This window comes from Halichoerus grypus, chromosome 8 (genome assembly GCF_964656455.1).
Source record: "Halichoerus grypus chromosome 8, mHalGry1.hap1.1, whole genome shotgun sequence".
Lineage (NCBI taxonomy): Eukaryota > Metazoa > Chordata > Mammalia > Carnivora > Phocidae > Halichoerus > Halichoerus grypus.
The window spans coordinates 9,560,184-9,580,563 of record NC_135719.1 but is presented as its reverse complement, the minus strand read 5'-3'; the positions used below and the strand labels follow the sequence as shown (position 1 = coordinate 9,580,563).

Sequence of the window (20,380 nt, the reverse complement as noted above, 5' to 3'; positions counted from 1 at the left end):
CCTTTTATGAGTAACACAGAGCTCTTTAATAACATCCACCTTTTTTCCTATTTCAAAGTAATGCAAGTTTATGAGAGAAAAATTGTTAATCAACCTAAAGTCTTCATTAGCATCTGCAAGTGCCCGGAGGGGAAGCTGAGCCAGCAAATTTGATAAGGCTTCGGGAGAGATTTCTCCGTTTTGCAACAATAAGGCTTGACAGGTTTTTCATGGGTCCACATGAAAGGAGCCCCTTAACCACAGTAGTGGCCACGAGCTGGGGAGCAGCGCGTTGTGCGGGGGATTATCTGGGCACATAAAGGCAGCCCCATGGGGCTTGCACCCGAAACACAGCGGCTGCTTCATTGGGGTGTTCCACTCGTGTTTATGGGGGGATGGCAGTCCCCCTTGTCAGGATAAACCCGCTTTACAGGGGCTTTGATCCAGTCTGCCGGACTGGCCAGTCCCTTGGGAACACCGCCCTGTCTGGATCGCTCACAGCTGTGTGTGCTTATGGCCCAGAGAGCCGTGGCTCTCCACCCCGCAGCCTTCACCACCGGACGCCGCTCCCGTGGGCTACCCTCCCAGCCACTTCAGTACGGGCTCCCAGGAGGCTGAGACAGGTCCTCCCACGACACCCTCTGGTTCACCACCTTCTCTATGACACAAGGTCTAAGAGGTGTTTTCTGCTGTCCTGTGCACTTTCCCCTTGGGGCTGGCTTTGAGGTCGTGGCCGAAGCTCAGACTCACTGAAATCCAGCTTGCTCCAGCATCTGGGTCCGACCCAGCGTCCTCTTCCGTTCAGGGGCAGCTGTTAGCGGTAACAAGAACCAAGGGGAACAATACTTTACCTTTTTCTTCTTAGTGTGCATTTCCTGAGGCAACTGGTGACATGCCCCCCGAAGATTGGATTCACCTCCCAATTCCATTGGTAACTCTGCCTCTAGCCACTGGGGGCCACACAGCTTCTGCTTCATCCCAGGGGTGACCACACGGCCACCCAGGAATCCCTTCTTCCTTTCTCTTGCCAAACCACATGCTTCCGGGAGCCTGGAACCATCTAGCAAACACCGCTTCTGTGACACCCACTAAATAAGTGTCCTGAGGCCAATTCCAAAGGGCCTGTGTGTTTGGGAGTGGGGTTCCCCACACCTACAGCCAAGCGATACTCACTTGAGAGAGTGTCCCCAAGCAGACTCCCCGCTGAGCAGGGACCAATGGGGCTCCATCTCCTGACCCTGAGATCACAACCTGAGCTGAAACCAAGAGCCGGGGGCTTAACGACTGCACCACCCAGGCGCCCCCAAGACAAATCACCAAATTTTAAAATGGGCAAAACATCTGAAGACATTTCTCCAAAGAAAGGATATGAATGGCCCATAAGCATGTGAAAAAATGTTTGCATCTTTAAGTGTCAGAGAAGGCACATCAAACCCCCGAAAATGAGACACCAATTCGTACTCAATATAAGATTTTTCTTATTTATTTATTCATTTGAGACAAAGAGATACAAAGAGAGAGAGAGAGAGCATGAGCAGGGGGAGGTGCAGAGGGAGAGGGAGAAGCAGGCTCTCCGCTGAGCAGGGAGCTGGATGCGGGACTCGATCCCAGGACCCTGGGATCATGACCTGAGCCGAAGGCAGACGCTTAACCATCTGAGCCACCCAGGCAACCGGGAGCTCTAACTTTAAAAAGAAGATGATAACACATGTTGGTGAGGATATAGAGAAATTAAACCCCTCACACGGGGCTCAGGGGAATACAGTGACGCAGTTGCTTTGGAAAACATTCTGACGGTTCCTCAGCTGGTTGGACATCAGTACTGATACCACAGGGATGAACCTCGAAGCCACGACGAAAAGTCGAGGAGCCAGTCACAAAGGAAGCACACATCATTTAGTCCATGTATACGAACTGTCCAGAACAGGCAAATGCAGAGAGACAGAAAGTAGATTGGTCATTGGGGCGCAGGGGTACACGAGCACCTGGCTCTGGGGCCCCCAAACAGACCAGGCATGGCCACTCGCCACTGACAGAATCCAAAGACAGAGGGACAAGTGGAGGTGACACAGGAAAGGAGTTTACTTCCAGGAGGCCAGGACCGGGAAGACGGCGGACCAGAGTCTCAAAGACTGTCCCCCAAGTGCTGAAGATACACCCAGGAGAATGTGGGACAAGGGCAGTGGGTACGTGCAGGTGGGTAGTGAAGGTCAAGTCGATAGCTGTCTTGGGGTCAATCACGCAGGGTCTTGCTGGTGTCAGGACAGTCCTTACTGCTTGAAGGGGAGTTTCAGTGCCCATCATGGGATGCTTTTGCCTGAGTTAAGGGATAAGCTGGAAAGAACTTAATCAGAAAGTACAGATGGAGTCCTCTTTCAAGTGCCCAGGATGGGGGCACTTGTAGGGGATGGGGAATGACTATTAATGGGTATGGGGTTTCTTTTGGGGGAGGGAATGAAAAGATTCTACAATAGATTGTGGTCCTGGCTGCATAGCTGTGAGCATATGATAAACCACTGAATCATACCCTTCCCTGGGTGAATTGTAGAGTATGTGAATTCTATCTCAATAAAGCTGTTACATATATTAACAATGTGGTATGAAGCACCTTTCCCAGGTGATGGATATATCAACACAGTGATTGTGACCATTTCATGGGTGTATACATACCTCAAAATGTTTAAAACAGTATGGTCAATTAATCTTCAACAAAGCAGGAAAGAATATCCAATGGGCAAAAGACAGTCTCTTCAATAAACGGTGTTGGGAAAACTAGACAGCCCCATGCAAAACAATGAAACTGGACCGTTCTCTTACACCACCCACACAAATCAACTCAAAATGGATTAACCACCTAAATGTGAGACCTGAAACCATAAAAATCCTAGAAGAGAGCACGGGCAGTAATCTCTCTGACACTGGCTATAGCAAATTTTTCTCGATAGGTCCCCTCAGGTGAGGGAAACAAAAGCAAAAATAAACTATTGGGACTACATCAAAATGAAAAGCTTCTGCACAGCGAAGGAAACAATCAACAAAACTAAAAGGCAACCTCCAAAATGGGAGAAGATATTTGCACATGACATATCCAATAAAGGGTTAGTATCCAAAATATATAAAGAACTGATATAACTCAAATAATCCAATTTTAAAAATGGGCAGGAGACATGAATCAACATTTCTCCAAAGAGGACATCCAGATGGCCAGCAGACACATGAAAAGATGCTCAACATCACTCATCATCAGGGAAATGCAAATCAAAACCAGAGTGAGATATCACCTCCCACCAATCAGAATGTCTAGAATCAAAAAGACTAAAAATAACAAGTATTGGCAAGGATGGAGAAAAAAAGAACCTTCATACACTGTTGGTGGGAATGTAAATCAGTTCAACCACCATAGAAAACAGTATGAAGTTTCCTCAAAAAGTTAAAAATACAACTACCCTATGACCCAGTAATCGCACTACTGGGTATTTACCCACAAAATACAAAAACACTAATTCAAAGGGATACCTGCACCCCAATGTTTATAGCAGCATTATTTATAATAGCCAAATTATGGTAGCAGCCCAAGTATCTATCGATAGATGAATGGATAGGGAAAATATGGTGTGTGTGTGTGTATGAATATATATATATACATACATATATATTTTATAGATATATATATATTCCATTGTATATGCATGTATATATGCATTCCATTGTATATACTTCTATATATGCATTGCATATACAATGGAATATTATTCCACCATAAAAAGAATGAAATCTTGCTGTTTGCAACAACATGGATGGAGCTAGAGAGTATAATGCTAAGCAAAATAAGCCAGTCAAAGAAAGACACATACCGTATGATTTCACTCATATGTGAAATTTAAGAAACAAAAGAAATGAGCAAAGGAAAAAAAGAGGGCGGGGGGAGGGGTGCCTGGCTGGCTCAGTCAGCAGAGCATGCGACTCTTGATCTGGGGATTGTGAGTTTGAGTCCCACATTAGGGACAGAGTCTGCATCATAAAATATAAAATAAAAAGAGACAAACCAAGAAACAGACTCTTCTTAACTATAGAGAACAAGCTGATGGTTACCAGAGGGGAGGTCGGTGGGGGATGGGGGAAACAGGTGATGTGGGAATTAAGAAGTGCACTTAAAAGGTGGGGAAAAAATACATAAAACTGTACATTCTAAATATGTGCAGTTTAGGGGCCTGGGTGGCTCAGTTGGTTAAGCATCTGACTCTTGGTTTCAGCTCAGGTCATGACCTTGGGGTCGTGGGAACAAGTCCCGTGTGGGGCTCACGCTCAGCAGGGAATCTGCTTGAGATTCTGGCTCTCCCTCTGCCCCTGCTCCTCCCCCCTCTCGCTCATGCTCTCTCTCAGTCTCATAAATCAATCAATCAATCAATCAGTCTTCTAAATAATAAAAATAAATGTGTGCTGTTTATTATACATCTATTATACCTCAATAAAGCTGTTTCTAAAAATCAGCTACAGTGAGCATCCAGAAAGGCGCACATTCACATTATCTGTCCTTCCAATCTCTTTATGAACACACACACTTTATTTTACAAAATGGGATAATCTTTCCTTTTCTCCACATGGGGATAGATCGGGAGCAACTTTCCAAGTCATTAAATAACGATGCTTAATGGCCACACAGAATTTTACGTTCAGTAACGTAGTTAACGTGTTCCAAACAGGGATATCTACGGTGAGACCACTGAGCCTTCGGGGTGCGGGGCCCCCCTTTCTACCAGAAGTGGTATAGACTTCCAGGCCCGTCCCTCCCCAGCCTGGCCTCCTCTGGAAGGAGCCTTCAGAAGGCCAGGCTTCTGCCCGGCAGGGAGCCCGTGGGAACAAGCCCCTGGCCAGCCGCTCATTCCTGGCAATCCTGCCTCCTCTTATTGGCCCAGGTTGGCACCCGGTGCTGAGTAGGTCTTGGGCGGTGGTGTCCTGCCCCCTCCCCCACAGGGCAGCTTGGGCCTCACACAGGCCCAAACGGACACCCTAGTCCCAGCCCAGTGTTGGCCAGGCCCTGGTAGTGGTCATCAAACTTCTCAGTCATGTGTCCCCTAAAATAATTTTACATGCTCAGCTCTTTGGTTTTTGTTTTTCTTTTTAAGTAAGCTCTACGCCCAACACAGGGCTTGAACTCATGACCCCAAGATCAAGAGTCTCATACTTCACAGACTGAGCCAGCCAGGTGCTGTCCCCCAGCCACCACCCCCCCAGAATAATTTTGAACACTCATCTACCTCTTGCATTTTTTAAAAAAGATTTTATTTTTAAGTCATCTCTGCACCCAACGTGGGGCTCGAACTCACAACCCTGAGATCAAGAGTCGCACGCTCTTCCGACTGAGCCAGCCGGGCACCCCTACCTCTTGCATTTTTAAACTGATCTCCAAAATGGTATCACAAACTTAATAGGTACGAAGTGTTTGATTTGGGACATATTATTTACATGCCTTAAATAGATTTGGGGATGAGATTTAAGTTGTTCAATGTATAGAAAATGTGTACTGTGGAACCCAATTAGCCAAGCCAGTCCTCGTTGGCAAACTGGCCAATTCAGAATTCATTTCCATCAGGGAAAAAAAAAAAAACAAAAAAACAAAACGATTTTGTTTTTTAAATTTAAATAAAATGGTCGGCCCGGGGACAACTCTTGGTTTTGAATTATGATTCAAGCTAAGAGCTGGACAGAGAGGTAGGCAGGGAGGTAAGTAGGACGGATGGACGGAAGGACAGGTGGACACACAGACACGGAGCCCTGCTGCGCTGTCAGTGGAATTCCTCCTTGGTGGCCTTAGGCTTTGCTGTCAACCTCTCCCTCAGTGCGGCCCGTCCTTAGCACATCCCTCTGTGGCCAGGAAGTTTCTGCACTGTGGGCGGTGGGACAGAATGGGTCTCAGGACAGGACGGGGGTGTCTCTTCTGTGCGGTGCAGGGGCGATCCATCATGGAGGGTGGGGAAGGAGGGGAGAGAGCGATGCACGGGAGCCCCGTGACTGTCCCAGCCGCGGCCACCGCACGGCCTCCCCTGGGTCTGGAGCCTGTGCAGCGGGCACTGCTCCCAGTGGGGACTTGCGCCCTTCCTCGGTCACCACCAGGCTGCAGAGAGAAAAACCCCTCCTCAGTGGCCTGCCCTGACCCCTGCTCCGACAGGCCTGGAGAGCTTGCTCACACCCAGGGACAGCCTCGGTCTCCTGGGGGAAAGCCTACCCCCCCCCCCACCGCCCACCCTCAGCGACCAGCCGGCCCCTCGATGCTTGGCGTGCACTGCGCAAAGCGGTGTCAGACCAGAACACACCTCTTCTAGCCACAGACACAGGCCTGGACCTGGAGGGGGTCATCCCTGCCAACAGCTCAGGAAATCACTCTTCCTGGATGCGGTCAGCTGCCCAGGGAGGAAAGTCTCAAAATCAAGCAGCCCAAGCAAGTCTCTCAGGACTCTGTGCACTTTCTAATTGGAAGCGGAGGTCCTGTGATGGTGCTAACCATTTCCACAGGGGGCTCGTGAACTGGACATCCGGGGGGGAAGGAGGAGGAAGTGTGGGGGCCCGGAGGAGAGAGATCGTGGTCTCAGTGCTGGAACGGGCAGTGGGCCCTGGGTTTCCCGGCAGCCAGCGCTAAAAGGGAAATGTGTCTTTCTCATGGACTTTCCCGTGACTCTCCAGGGAATCTGGCGTGCTTTGTCTTTCTAGTGAATTTCTCTTCTGACATGCACACATTCCTCAGTGGCAACCTTATATGAGCAAAGGAAATGACCATTGTGGAAGGAAGCCCAGCAACCTCGTCATCTACCCCATTCAGTTTAAACCTTACACCAGCCAATATTATCTGCCCCCACCCCCCTCTTGTTGCAGATGAGGAATTGAACTGCAGAAGCAAAGCGACATTCCCCAGGGAGAACACCCCCCACCCCCACCGGGTTCGAGCAGGGCTGGAATCTGGGCCCCAGTGGGCCTGACTCCCAGTGCGTCCGCACCACCCCACCCTGGGCAACCTGCAGGCTCAGCTCGTGGGGACACGGCGTGCGGTCCGAGGCCCACCGCGGCCCGACCCGACCTTGAGCACGGCTCAGACTCCCGGGCAGGGACAGCGAGGGTCCACAGTGAGCAGCAGGGCTAGGCAGAAAAAGCCGCCGCCGCCAGCACACCCAGCTTGGTGAGCAGAAGGGAGGAGCTGGAGCCCCGAGCGGTCCCTACGACAGGGACCTCACAGCCCGACTCAGCAGCTTGGGCTGCAGGGTATCGTCTCAGCTCTCATGTTACAGTTTCATTTCTTGGGGGGCCTGGGTGGCTGGGTCGGTTGAGAGCCTGACTCTTGGTTTTGGCTCAGGTCATGATCTCCGGGTTGTGGGATTAAGTCCCTCACTGGGCCCCGCACTCAGCACAGAGTCTGCTTGTCCCTCTCGCTCTGCTCCTCCCCCTGCTCGCTCTCTCTCTCTCAAATTAAAACAAAGCAACAAAAAAATCCCAAAACAAAAAAACCTCATTTCTCTCCCTGAGAAGCGGGGAGAGGAGAGCAAGGCGACCAAACCTAGTGTCCCTAGTGTGTGACAAGGCCTAGCAGGAGCTCAGAGATGTGACACAGAGCACAGTGTCCGCTCTACAAAGCGGACAGAAGGCAGAGTTATCTTTTTAAAGTTCGCAGGCAGTAGGACTGAGCTCCCGCCGGCATGGAATCTCGGAGCGTGCTTGGTCCTCAGAGCTGGCTCTGCGCATGGAATCTCGGAGCGTGCTCGGTCCTCAGAGCTGGCTCTGCGCGAGGCTCACCCCAGGGGACGGGGGCAGCAGAGTGCCTCCCGATCCCACCTCCCCGGTTCCCTGCCCTGGCCCGGGGGGCTGGGGGTGCTTGGGAGGCCGCTGCCGAGCACGTGGGGCCTCGGCACCCACGGGGAGGGCTGGGTCGCTGGACCCTGGGGGGATGGCGGCCACCAGCAAGGAGCTCAGTGCCTGGCACCTAGTTGGTGCTCCAGAAATTAGATGAAGTAATTGGCCGGGAGTACAGTCCAGTCCGACCAATTCGACTCAATGAACCAGTTACGGCGTGTCCTCCCGCAGGGGACACCTGCACACGCCTGTGTGATGAGCCCCACCGGAGGGTGACCAGCCTTCCCGACAGAGGCGAGATCGGAAAGGCTCTGGGGTTTGCCCACAACACACTGCTGGCAGGGAGTGGGCCCGGCCTGGCGGGGGGGCTAGCCACTGCTCCCTCCCCTGCTGCTCACCTCCAGCTCCAGCCAACCCCAGCGCAGGGCCCCTCAGCTCCGGGGGCCAGCAGAGGGGACGCGGGTGGGGCGAGCCCGTGTCCTGGTCTGCATGACTCTCTCCCCCATCCCAGGAACCGCTCGCTCAGGTCCGGGCAAACCGGGGCGCTGGTCCCCGGGCTCTCTTAACCCACCCCCAGGGCCCGTGGGGGAACTTACGTCTGGGTCCTCGCATGGCGCAGAGGCTCTCGGTCCCCGCCCAGGTGGCTCCCCACCGTTGTGCTCCGCTCCGCTTCCCCCTGAAGGCCACCCTGGCCTCCGCGGGCCAGCGTCCCAGGCCTACCCCAGCAACAAAACATGTCCACCAGAGAGGGCAGGGAGGGCTGTCTGGTCCCAGGGGCCAAGGATGCTCCCTGACGGCTGCGTCCGTGGGGCTTCCCAAGTGCCCCTCAGAGCCTGAGGCTGGGACGGCTCTGGACGGGGGGCCCCCAGCTCACGCCACCCTCCTCACCCTCAGAGCTCTCTCATCCTCATTTCAGTCCCTCGACTGTGCTTCCAGGGAGGCGGCCCAGGTGAGCAGGCATCCCTCGCTCAAGGCCAGATGGTAACCTGGATCTGCTTGGCTCTGAAACTGCAGTCATCTGGTAAAGACCCTGCCCGTTGACCTTGAGCCCGTGTCTTTTCCAGGAAAACAACCCTGCCCTCTGACCTCAACAACCACTTTGGGGTGTAACATGGCTCAAAGCATTGAGCCAAGAAGGAAAACACGACATGAACTAGGACATTCTCGGTGATGGACCGGTAAGCACAGACAGGCATCGGCCCGCTGGTTTGGCCTGGGGCAGCGGCTGGGCCGGAGTGCGGTCTCTGCACATGGAAGTTTCTCCGGGGGCCACCAAGGAGAACCACGTGGCGATGATGTTTGCTGGGCGTTTCCTGAGGGCCAGGGCTGCTCAGCACTTTGCACCAGACACTCATGTGTCCTTACCTTGTTCAGTTCTCCTGGGGACCCGCTGACATGGCCCCTCGTGATGTCTCCTTTACACACGTGGCTGCTGAAGCATGGAGACCCGAGGGGCCTGGCGTCAGGTGGGTAGCTGGAGGGATGAGAAGTGAGCTGGGTGTACACTAGCTTCCCCCACCCCTCCCCTCCACCTACAGATTTGACAACCATTTCTCACAAAGGTAGCCGGGAAGTCCTGGCGTGGGTGCCCACCTGGCAGCCAGGTGTGTGGATACAGAAGGATGGGCCTCAGCGGGTGCAGAACAATGCCCCCTGCTGCTCGGTTCTGGCCACCTGTCAGAGGGAGGGGCTTGTGGCCCTAGTGTCCCCGTTGTCTGGATCTGGGAAATGGGATCCTGGCCCCTGGGGACGTGCATCACAAATGTGTGCCTGGCATTCAGGGCTCTGCCAGGCTCAGGCAGCCCTTCTCCGACCCAGGGCCCTTGGCCAGACTCCTATCATTGGGGAGGAGAAGGTCGGAAGTGAACCCCAGGGGCAGCTCTCCACAGCCATCCGGGGGCTCTGCGGGGCTTCCGCTGGGGAAGACTCCGTTGGGGAGCGTGGCTCTGAGGCCTGGCCCGAGTGGCTGGTGCCCCGGAGTCATGTGACCCCAGCTGGGGGGCCAGATGGCAACCCCCCTGCCAGTGAGGCCTGGCTGAGAGCTTTTCCAGGGGAGTCCCCCGCCCCTACTCTTGCCCTGTCCTGCCCTGGATCGGGACCCCAGGAAGGTGCGGGGTTGCCGTGCTCAGCTAGGGTCCCAGGCCGGGGGTCCCTTGCTGGCCTGCAGCCGCAGAGGGAGCTCCAGAGAGCAGAGAGCCTCGGCACCCTGTCTGCACGGTAGGTCACGCCCTCTAACCTTTCCAGGGTTCTGGCCCCTCTGGTCAGCTGGGGAAGCCTGCGGACCCCGCAGGGGAATGGTTTTATTTTATTTATGTCCCCCTCCCCCTTGTTTTCAATACGTAAGCTACAACATGCAGGCTAGCAGAGGAATGCCCTACACGGTGCGCCGCCTGGCGGGAACCCCAGCCCTGGAGGCAAGTCCAAGATCGGCAGGATGCTGCTCTTGTCACACTGGGGCCGGCTCTGTCCCGGGCCTGTCCCGATAGAGCCCTGGCCTGTGCAGCAAAGCTCCAGTCTCCACGTGCGTTCCCGTGTGCGTGTCTGCGTCCACATTTCCCCTCTAAGGACACTGGTCAGGTTGGGTTAGGGGCCCAGCCTGCTCTGCTATGACCTCACCTTAACTGACGACATCGGCAAAGGGCGTTTCCCAAAAGGCCACACTGAGGCACTGGGGGTTGGTCAGGACTTCAACATAGGAGTTGGGGACAGAGTTCCTATACACCCATAGAATATTTTAGAAACCGAATTTATGTCTTGTAACGTCCACGCTTCTCTATTAGTGACGTGATTGGTGGCCAGTCTGAGAATGGTTGTAATTTGGACACAGTGACGAGTTTGTGATATTTCAAGATATGGACGACCGTAATGCCACGAGAACATGCGGAGTCAGTCCCAGTCCCAGAGGCTGATACCAGTGGGGCGGCTGCCTCCATTCCCAGCTGAAGAAAATGCTGTCAGAGGTTCTTGAATAGAAGGGTGCAATGCTTTCCCATTCAAGGGCACAGACCCCTGAAGTCAATCCTGAATCCCGGGTTAAGTACACCTGCCCAAGCCCAAGCCCAAGCCCAAGGTGGCGGCAAAGCAGGTGAGGACAGCCGTGCGTCCCTGCTGGAAACGGACCCCAACCACACCTGCCGACAGGCCGGGCCCGACGCTGACAGGTGCTGCGAGCCCGGAGGCCGGGAGGCCAGGTGGGGCCCGTTCTGGCCCAGAAGCCTGAGGGGCAGGGAAGCAGGGGGAGGCCGGCCACCTCTAAGTGGCAGAACGTTCGTCCCCCCCTCCCATAGGCAAGAGGCTCGTGGAGACACTGGGGCTGGGACGAGGCAGTTCGTTTCTCACTGCACAGAATACCCACCCACTGATGACCCAGAAGAACCAAAGGCTCTTTCTGAGCCGCCTCCTTAAAGACAGTTAATGGCTGCTTACAAGGCTCCTCTCCCCCCGCCCCAGGATTTATAGCCTTGGGTGCTGAGCAGGGATGGTGGCCACAGGCCACTGGGGTGGATGGTCTGGGCTGGCCCCTCCCCAGCTCCTACACCAGGGAAGGGCCTTTGGACATAGGCAGACCTGGCTGAGGAGCAGTGAGGAGGGACGATCGGACCCCCTTCCTGGCCTTGGGAAAGGCAGGCCCCCAGGTGGGCTCGTGGGGGTGCTGAAGGCTCCAAGGGGCCCGAGCATCGGGAGCTATAACCCGCGAGAGCTCTGTGGGCCACCTTGGGACAAGGTCCCCAGGGATTTCTTACCCCAGCGCTGCTGGGGCTCCCTTCCCAAAGCCCCATCCCAGACACGGCCTGGCCCCTGGGGGTCCAGGAAGCGTGGAAGTGGGCGTGCTGGCCAGTGACTGGGCACGCACCCCTCCCTCCTCCTCCTCCAGCTCCGCCATGATGGCGGCCCTTCTCGTCACCGCAAGGCTCTCTGGGTGCCCGGCCTGGCGTTCAGCGCTGCACAGAACCCAACCTCACTTCCTCGTGAACCCTGCCACCACTGAGTCAGACGCACACACAGGAGCGCGCACACCCGCCCCAGCTCCTTCTGGCCAGTGTGACCAGTGCGGGGCGGGGGGAGAGCTTTATCCTCCAGGCCTGTTTCCTCAGCAGCAGGGAGAGGACGAGAAGGCCCACCTCCTGGGGTCACCGTGCAGACCACGGGGGCAACCAGGCAAAGCGCTGGTCGGCGGCAGCACGGGCGGGCCTCCCCGATGCTGGCGCGCACACAGGGCCAGGCTCTTGAAGAGGCCTGAGGCTCTCTGCGCACCCCACTTGACCGGCTCCAGAGAAGGGGAGGCAGGCCAGGGTGGACAGGCTCCTTTCAACTCCAGGTCAGGCGGGCCGGTGCCGAGGTTGCTCCTTGTCCTCCAATACCCGCCTCCCCTTTATTCAGTGATCGGCTGGAGCTGTGGCTGCCATGCCCAGCCTCGCATGGGAGTGTGCACAAGTGACGTGTGCAAGTTGGGGGGCATGCCCTTAAAGAGGTTTGCTGGTCGTGTCCTTTCCTCTTCCCAACGGCTGGGATGCAGACGAGATGGCAGGAATGGGGTGGCCACATTGGGCCAGGAGACAGAAGCCTTGCATGGAAGCTGCCAGAGTAACAAGATAGGAGGCTGGGGCCCAATCCTACTCCGGCCTTGGCTCGCTTACACTCACACCCAGGCTGCATAAGGAGAAACACGCCTCTACTTACCATTTGTGCTGCTTCTACTGCAGCCTAGTAGGAGGCCGCCCCCACTTCTGGTGGCCAGTGTCCAGGCCTGCGAGGGGGGGGTGCTTGCCTGTCACTCCCAGCACTAGGGGCAGAACAAGCAGCGAGAGGGGCTGTGCCTGGCGGTTTGTGGAGGGAGCTGGGAGGGCGTCCCTGCTTGGCAGTTCTGAGCGCATCACACTTTCGAGATCGACTCACTCGTTCAGATGATGCTCCTTCGAGGTGTTGAGAAATGAGCTGTATCACGCCGTCAGCATCTGAACCACTTGTTCACACAGTTCAAGGCCAGTTTGGGTTCGGGGGGCCTGCGCACCGTGGAGCTTCAGAGCACACGGGCAGTGGGGGCCACGCTGGGCCGCCCGCTCTGAGGGGCGCCCTGAGCCCACGCTCCCGAATTGGGAGTTGCTTTGGCTGTGGAGGGCGTGAAGGGACAGCAGGGGACACGAGCGTCTGAGGCCGCACGGTGCTAATGCTGGCCCCTGGGGGCGATTGCGCCACCTGACCCGCCTCCCTCTGTTCACACAAATGAGTGTCAGCCGGGGCTCCCGCACAGACGAGCACATTGAACTTCGAGCTCCCCCAGCAGGGGCTTTTCAGGAAAGCAATCTGGATTCTACGAGGGTCAAGGGTCAATTTCAAGGCTTCACTGCTGGGACAGTCTGAGGAAAGGAAGCCATCTCATCTGGGTGCCGGGGGGTCCTTGGGGAGGAGGTCTCCCCGCCCCCCAACTCAGCGGAGGGGCAGAGGTCAGGGGGCAGACTCCGGCCCTGGCTGGTGGCGCGAACTCCAAGCCTGCCCAAAACGGGTCCCCAGTCCCCAACAGAAGCACGGTTTTTCTCAGCTCTTTATTAAGTTAGAAACAGAAGGAACACAACTCTTGGGGGAAGCACCACTGCGAGGCCCGTGGTGCTGCGTGACAAGTGTGTGTGTCCCACCTCGGCCGTCCAGAAGCCCGGGCCTCGGGGCGAGTGGCTTCCTCCGTCACCCCCGTTGCGCCATCCCCCAGGACCAGAGCCCACCCCGAGAGATGCCCACGGGGCCAGCGGCAGCACGAGGTCCTGCGAGGGGGTGGGGCGGAAGGATGACAGCGGCGGGTCTGTGACGTGGCCCCACCACAGGGCAGCCCACTGGGGCGCCCCAGCCCCGGACCAGCCGAGCAGCATCAGGCAAATGGCAGGTAGCTGGCAGGCGGCCAGGGAGCCACCGGTTTGGCCCCCGCCCCGTCCCCCCACAGCGGTGCCCGCGGGTGGCAAGGGCTGCACTGCAAACCCGAAAACTAGGTGTGAGCTGACCCCTCCAGAACCCCAGACACTGGGGATACACTGATGAGGGACCCACTGACTTCGGGGGTGGAGAAAATGAGCCAAGAACTGGCAGTCCTCCTGGGGACTATTCTTGCTTCTGGGGCCCAGGGAGCGACTGGGCCAGCTGGAAGGCCCAGATGCCAGAGGACAGCTGGTGCTGGTTGGGGGCCCGGGGTCACAGGCCTTGTTGCTGTCCTCCATGCTGAGGCGGCCAGGCCTGCTGGGATCTCGATGGGTGCCCCGGAGTAACCCTGCGGTCGTCAGCTCTTATCTGCCCCTAGGCTTGGGGGGCAGGGCCACATCCCGAGGGCCAGTATGGTCCTGTCAGGAGATGGGGTCACTGCCACCTCTTGGGGTGTGGGCCCTGAGGAGATGGGCAGCCCCCAAGTCCTGCTGTGACGGGGCACGAGTGTCCGTGTGCATCCGGGCCCAGCGGGCCTGACTCTGGGGAGGGGCCCACAAGAGTTTCCTCTTTAACCCTGGGGGTCTTGGTGTCATTTGCTAATGAAGTTTTGTGGGTGCCACTGAGGTCACCCGATGGGTTTCTGCCCGTGACACAACGTGTCCTCGATTTCCTCCCGGGCAACTTGTGCTCTCAGGCCCGGTGGACCCCATTTCCCTGAGGCCCGGGACACCCTCTGTTGGGTGACATCACAATGACAACAGGGAGGCGGCGAGGCCAAGGCAGTGCTGTCGGCGTCGCGTGACCCGAAGGCCTCCCAGTGCCGCCCACCCCAACCCACGGGGGGCTCCTCCCTGCCCCGTCTCCCTGCCCCCGAACAGGACTTGCTGCAACAGGCCACCTCAAGGCTCCGCACATGTGTCTTCTCCCCGAGGCCGAGGGACTCCTGAGGTCGGTCTGTGCGCCTCCGGAAGGTCTTCTCCCCTACAAACCACCGCAAAGCGGAAAAGGCCTCGGGCGGACACACAGGGCACTCCAGACAGCGTCTCTCCTCTTGTCTGAAGCTCAGGACAGCCCCCGAGACCGCTGCTCCCACTGCGAGTGCTGCCCCGGGGCCGGGCTGAGCTTCCTGCGGCGGCAGGCGGGGTCAGGGCCACTCTGGGACAGTGAGGGCTGCAGCCGCAGGGGTGGGAGAGACACACAGAGTCTGCAGGGGAAGAGAGAGGGAGGGGGAGAGAGCATGAGTCACATCCACATGGCTCTGTCCTAACCTGGAACAAAGCGAGAATCAGGAGGCCACACTAAGGGGCTGGAAGTCAGGCCCCGAGAGCAGAAGGCCCGGGGCGTGAGAAGGTGGCTCGTCCATTTACCAGCAGTGCAGCTGCTTCCCTGGGCCCTGCTTCCCTCACCCGGAACGCGGCAACCCCCCCCCGTCCCTTCAGCCACTCCAGCTACATGGCCTGAGCCCCTGCAACCCAGCAGGCGCCGCGCTAGGCGCTCGGGAGACAGGAGGGCAAACAGACACAGCGACTGTCCCCTGGATCGTCCCCCGGTGGGAGACCCCGTATGCTCGTACCAGTAACTGCATACAGCAACCACGCGCTGTCAGAGGTGCTATGCGTGAAAAATAAAAAAGTAGAAGAACCAGGACTTTTTATTTTGGTGGAGAGTGTGGGAAGATGGTAATATTTAACCTGAGACCTGAAGGAGGGACAGGAGTTTGCTAGAGGGGCCAACAGCAGTGCAGGCAGGAGGAACGGCACGTGCAAAGGCCTGGAGGTGGGAAGCTGGCACGTCTGAAAATCGAAAATGAGGCCGGTGAGGTGGAAACAGGACAGGCGTAGACACAGAGAGCAGGGAGGCAGGGGGGGACGCCAGCCAGCCATTCGTCCGTGTCCTCCACAGATATTTACTGGGCCCTGACACAAGCTCTGGGGACTGACGGTGGTGAAGGAGGGAGCACAAGCCCGCGGTCACCGAGCTCACACTCCAGCCTGGCTTCTCCATCAGTGCAGCGTCCGCCCTCTCTGAGCTTCCTGCTGTCCGGGGAAGAGGAGGGATGGATCTCAGCCTCCCAGGGGAGGACGGAGTGGTCCACCGCATGGGAGGGGTTTCGCGCAGAATGTCCCTGAAGCACCTGACCTAACCCAACTGGGCCAGCACGGTCGATTTTAAAGCCTGACCCACCGCGACAGCTCAGCATAGCGCTGCCTGAGTCCACGTGGAGATGTGGCTGTGGACGTGTGTCAGGGTCAGGGGGCGACAGCCGTGGCTGGAACCACGGGGACAAAGGACCCGGGACGGGGGGGGGGGTGCACAGGAAGGGCCTGGCTGGGCAGGAAAGAGGAAGCACTCAGGACAGCATGGCAGGGACTGAGCACTTGGCCTCCACACGGAGCCGAACCCTGGGGGCGGGGGCAGTGCTGTAAGAATTCTCGGGAGTTCTCCCAGAGGATTTCCAGGTAACTGGCTCGTCGGCACACCCCTTTAGCACCGGGAGGCACACTCTGGCCAGCACTGGAAGCGCCGTGGGCTCCGGGGTGGCCTTAACCAAGGAGACGCGTATGCGCCAGGGGACACGGAGGATGTCCTCCCAGCACGCTGAGCTGCCCGAAGGAGTCTCCGGTGGCTGCAGAGGGGCAGGGAAGCGGGCCCTCGGCACGGGCGGGCAGAGCGCTCCAGGAAACCTGCGGGTCCGCCAAGACGCCAACAGGCCAGACCGTCTCCGCAGGACAATTAATGACGATGCCGTTCTTGGGGTCCCAGCTTTGGTTAGAGTCCCCCTGTGTACTCGTGTCCGCTGTACAACACCTCCACACGTGGCGGCTTAGAACCACTTGTAGGTCTGCACGTATTCAAGTAACATTTAAAAATTCAAGCCAGCACTGCAATCTGTGGGACTTTCTTCCTTCAAGTCGGGTATGCCCCTCACTCCCTCACTGCCAAGGCTTCTGGAAGGTTGGCTTGAACACAGGGGGAAGTTCCCAGGGGGTCAGCAGCCCCCAGATGCAAGGTAGGGCAGCCACTTTGTCTTCAGGGGGGTCGGTGAAGGCCCCTCACAAGGTAGAAGCTGGGTCACAAGGCCCCAAACATCCCGAGACGCTCCAAGGTAGCCAACCCAAACCTCCGGGGCCCGTCTCTGCTCACACCCTCCCACCACACTAGGCAGGCAAGGGGTTCCCCCCCGAGACAAGGCCCCACCGCTGCCCCAAACCAAACCTCAAAGCCACCATGGCAGCGGTGAGGGGCTGTGGGACCCTGACCTGTCCCGAGTCTCTGAAGGCACTCTTATGACGGAGAAACTGGGGAGCCCACTGCCCGGCTCCTGAACTCCCTCCCAGCTCACACAGCCACCTCAGGCTCAGCCCATGGCTGTCCTGGTCTGGGCCACCGCAATTTGGGTCAGGTGCCTGTCTGAGGCCTAGGCTCCCCATCTGTGAGATGGGACACCCCTCCACCTTGCGGAGTGGTGTGGGGCCCGCGGTCACCACACGCTGCCCGCGTGCAGCTGGCCCTGGCAAGCCCCTTGCTGCTCTCACAGTCCTGTGGGTTGTGGGTGAGGGGTCTGCCCCGCAGGACTGCCGCAAGGGAAGGCGGCTGGCACCTGATCCCCGGCCTGGCACGCGGCCAACCCTGGTGAACACTACCGAGCACAAGACTGTGGGTGCACGACGGATGGACGGAGCTGGGGTGTTCCAAGAGGCCTGAACTCCTGCCCGGGCACCTTTCTCGTGACACCAGGCCCATCGTGTAGATCTGTGCTCTGGGATTTCCTCTCGGTGGCAATGTCTTTTAAGGCAGGATAGGATGTGCTGAGTCGCCCGTCCTGCGGCAGTGACTGAACCCCTTGCAGGGCCCCGCGGGGGAATAACGGGCTCAGCCTTTCCCAGAGCTGGGACTGGAGGCCCCTCCACCCCCACACCCCAAGTGGCTGGGTCCCAACAATGACTGTGGAGAGATGAGCTCCTGGTGGCCTGGACGCTTGCCCAGCATGCTGGGTGGGGGTCCAGGGAGGAGAGGCGAGAGCGCTGGGCCTTTACAGAGCTTGATGGGGGGCAGGGGGACTCAGTGGGAGAGAAAAAGAGAAAAGAACATTCATGGCTAGTCTACACTTCGCGGGTAACCCAGGGTAACCCAGCTCCAATGGCCTCCCAGCTGCCGCCGGCTGCCATCACCCAGCTACGTGGGTCTGGCTGTGACAGTGGGGCTCAGGGGCTGGTCCTGGAGCTCCTGCTGGCCTTGAGCTTCTGACACAGCAATCAGCCCTACCGCTCGTGCCCGTCCCATGCTCGGTGCCAGGGTACAGACAGAGGAGACCCAGGGCCTGGCTCCCCAGATGCCCACAGGCGTGGGGCACGGCTCGGGCTCGAACCCTGCTCCAACCCTTCCTAGCTGTTTATCTGATGCCAACGACGTAGCCTCTGTCTCAGCTGCCCCCTTTGCAACAGCGGGACCTAGGACAACTCGTTCTGAGGAGTCAACGAGATCACGATCACTTTGCTGTGGACACAGACACCCACCAAGAGCTCAAGGCTGGGGGCCGAGACAGGACGTCACCTGGCGTGATGCTGAGGGGCTGCAGAGGGCAGGCGACCTCTGGTTGCTGACTCCTGGAGTCGGAGTCTCGTAGGCCGGACAGAGGGGCACTCCAGGCACAGGGGCAGGAAGGTCCCCGAGCCAGCAGGGACAGCGAGGTGAACGCGGGAATCCGGAAGCCAGGCTCTGGCCCTGGCACCGGGCTGGGGGATTCCCAGCTGGCAGCCAGGCTCAGTGGAAACCGCCACAGTCCACTGCGGGTGCCCACGGCAGGTGGAAGGGGAGGCAGCCGGCATGGACACCTCTGCTCTTCCCGTCCTTCCTCCTTGTGGACGGTGTCGGCCTGGGCTCCTCTTGCGCCTCGTTCGGGTGCCACGGCTCAGCTCCCCCTACTCCCCCACACTGCTGCTGTCCCAGCCCCACTCCCACCCCCCCATCTGCCGCCCCCGACTCAGGGCCACCTGCCTGCCGCTGCAGCCCCATTTCCTGCCCGGTGCCGGGTCACGGGCCCCTCCCCAGAGAGCCCCGTTTACGCCCCGGCCTTTGAAGAGATCTGGAGAACTCCAAGCCGTCCTGGGCCGGCAAAGCTGGAGGGAAGCAGGGCTGTGCAGAGCGTGGGAACAACCCCGGGTCAACCTGTGGGACGGAGCCACGGGAGCGCCGGTTTCCCAGGCGGAAGGGGGACTGCAGGGAGGGGGCTGCTTGGCTGCAGGGGCCCGCGGGAAGGAAATGGCTGGGATACAGGGCAACAGCTGAAGGACCCTCTGCCTCTGCTGCAGGTGCTGCTGGGTGCTGGGCACACCTGCGCTGGGGACGCTCACACACTCACGTGCGGGCACGGCTCTGGGACGGCGGGGCCCAGGCATGGCTTTCCCTGGGGATGCGGGACTGGCTCCGTCTTGTGTCCCTCTGCACCTGCTTCCTCCTTCCTGAGATGGGGCTGACAACAGCACCCCCACCATGGACCAAGGCCCCGGCAGCACTCAGACGGGCACACCCCACGTGCCTCCTGTGGTGATGGACCCTTCTAGAAGGAGGGGCTGGCCCAGGGACGTGGAGCGGCGCCCACCGCAACCCGAAGCCATTACTGCCACCATCCTTCCGCATCACCGCCTCATATAAAAACCTACCCTGAACCCGCTCCTCACTTGACCTATACAAGCACTAGGGATCATACAATTTTCACTCCTGTATTCGAGATGGCAACGCTGAGCTCAGGGGAGCGCCATAAGAGGGTCAAGCAGCTACTGAGAGCCAGAATCAAAGAGTGATGCATGCTTCGCCTCCCCGTCCCTGGAACGGGGCAAAATGCCTGGAAAAGTGCAGGGCTCATGAGGTCCGCTGGCCTGCCCCCACCCCTCCCACGTGGGGTTGAACTGCTGTCCAGGGTCATGGGGAGGGGCGAGCACCGCGAAGGAGCCCTCAGGCCCCACAGGTGACCACCCCTGAGTGCAGGGAGAGGCCAGGAGGAGGTGCTACTACCTCTTAAAGCTTACGCCCCAGGGACCAACAACTGGGGCTACACAGATTGTTCTCGCAAAGAGGGAAAGAGCAGATTAAAACAAAACAGGGTAACCTCAGAAAGGGACAAAGCCCCCTCCTATCTGGATTGGCCTTTAGGAGCCTGAACACCCTGGACGTAGGAGGGGCTGCGGCCTGGATGGCCTCACACGCCGGCCCAGCCGACCGGATCATCGGGTCGGAGCACGTGCTTGCCTGGAGGGGCAGTCCCAGCAGCCACCACGTCAGCGAGGAAATCAGGTTTTCGACCCAGGCTGGCTCCTGAGGGGGCTTCTGTGACCTGAAGGGCCTGGCCTGAGGGCCGGTTTCTCAGAGCTGGGGCTGGTCACCAGCCCTCCCGGGTGGGAAGGTTAGCTGCACAGCCTCTTCTTGTGCTGGGAGACAGAGCCTGGGATCTCTCGCCCCATGCCACAGCTTCTCAGAGTCCCTGGGACCCATGCCTCCCTCCCTTCCACCCACCCTGGCATCCCCAGAACTCAGTCCTAACGGCTGAGGACCTGCTGCCCCTGCCCCAGGTGTGAGGGGCCCAGGAGGAGGGCTAAGGGTGGGGACACACAGCCTGGCATCCCCAGGGCCTGACCAAGGAGGGTGGGACCAGAAC

At 58.2% G+C, this 20,380-nt stretch overlaps 1 protein-coding gene across 3 annotated transcripts in view; it reads right to left on the bottom strand.

Annotated features, from left to right (window-relative positions):
• Nucleotides 1-13,346: 13,346 nt before the first annotated feature.
• Nucleotides 13,347-20,380, bottom strand: part of KLHL25 (kelch like family member 25) — a 33,348-nt gene continuing 26,314 nt past the window's right edge. For all 3 annotated transcript variants that reach the window (XM_036118368.2, XM_078078907.1, XM_036118369.2), the window contains exon 3: nt 13,347-14,929. The gene's annotated coding sequence lies outside the window, so the exon portion shown is untranslated. The remainder of the gene's footprint in view (nt 14,930-20,380) is intronic.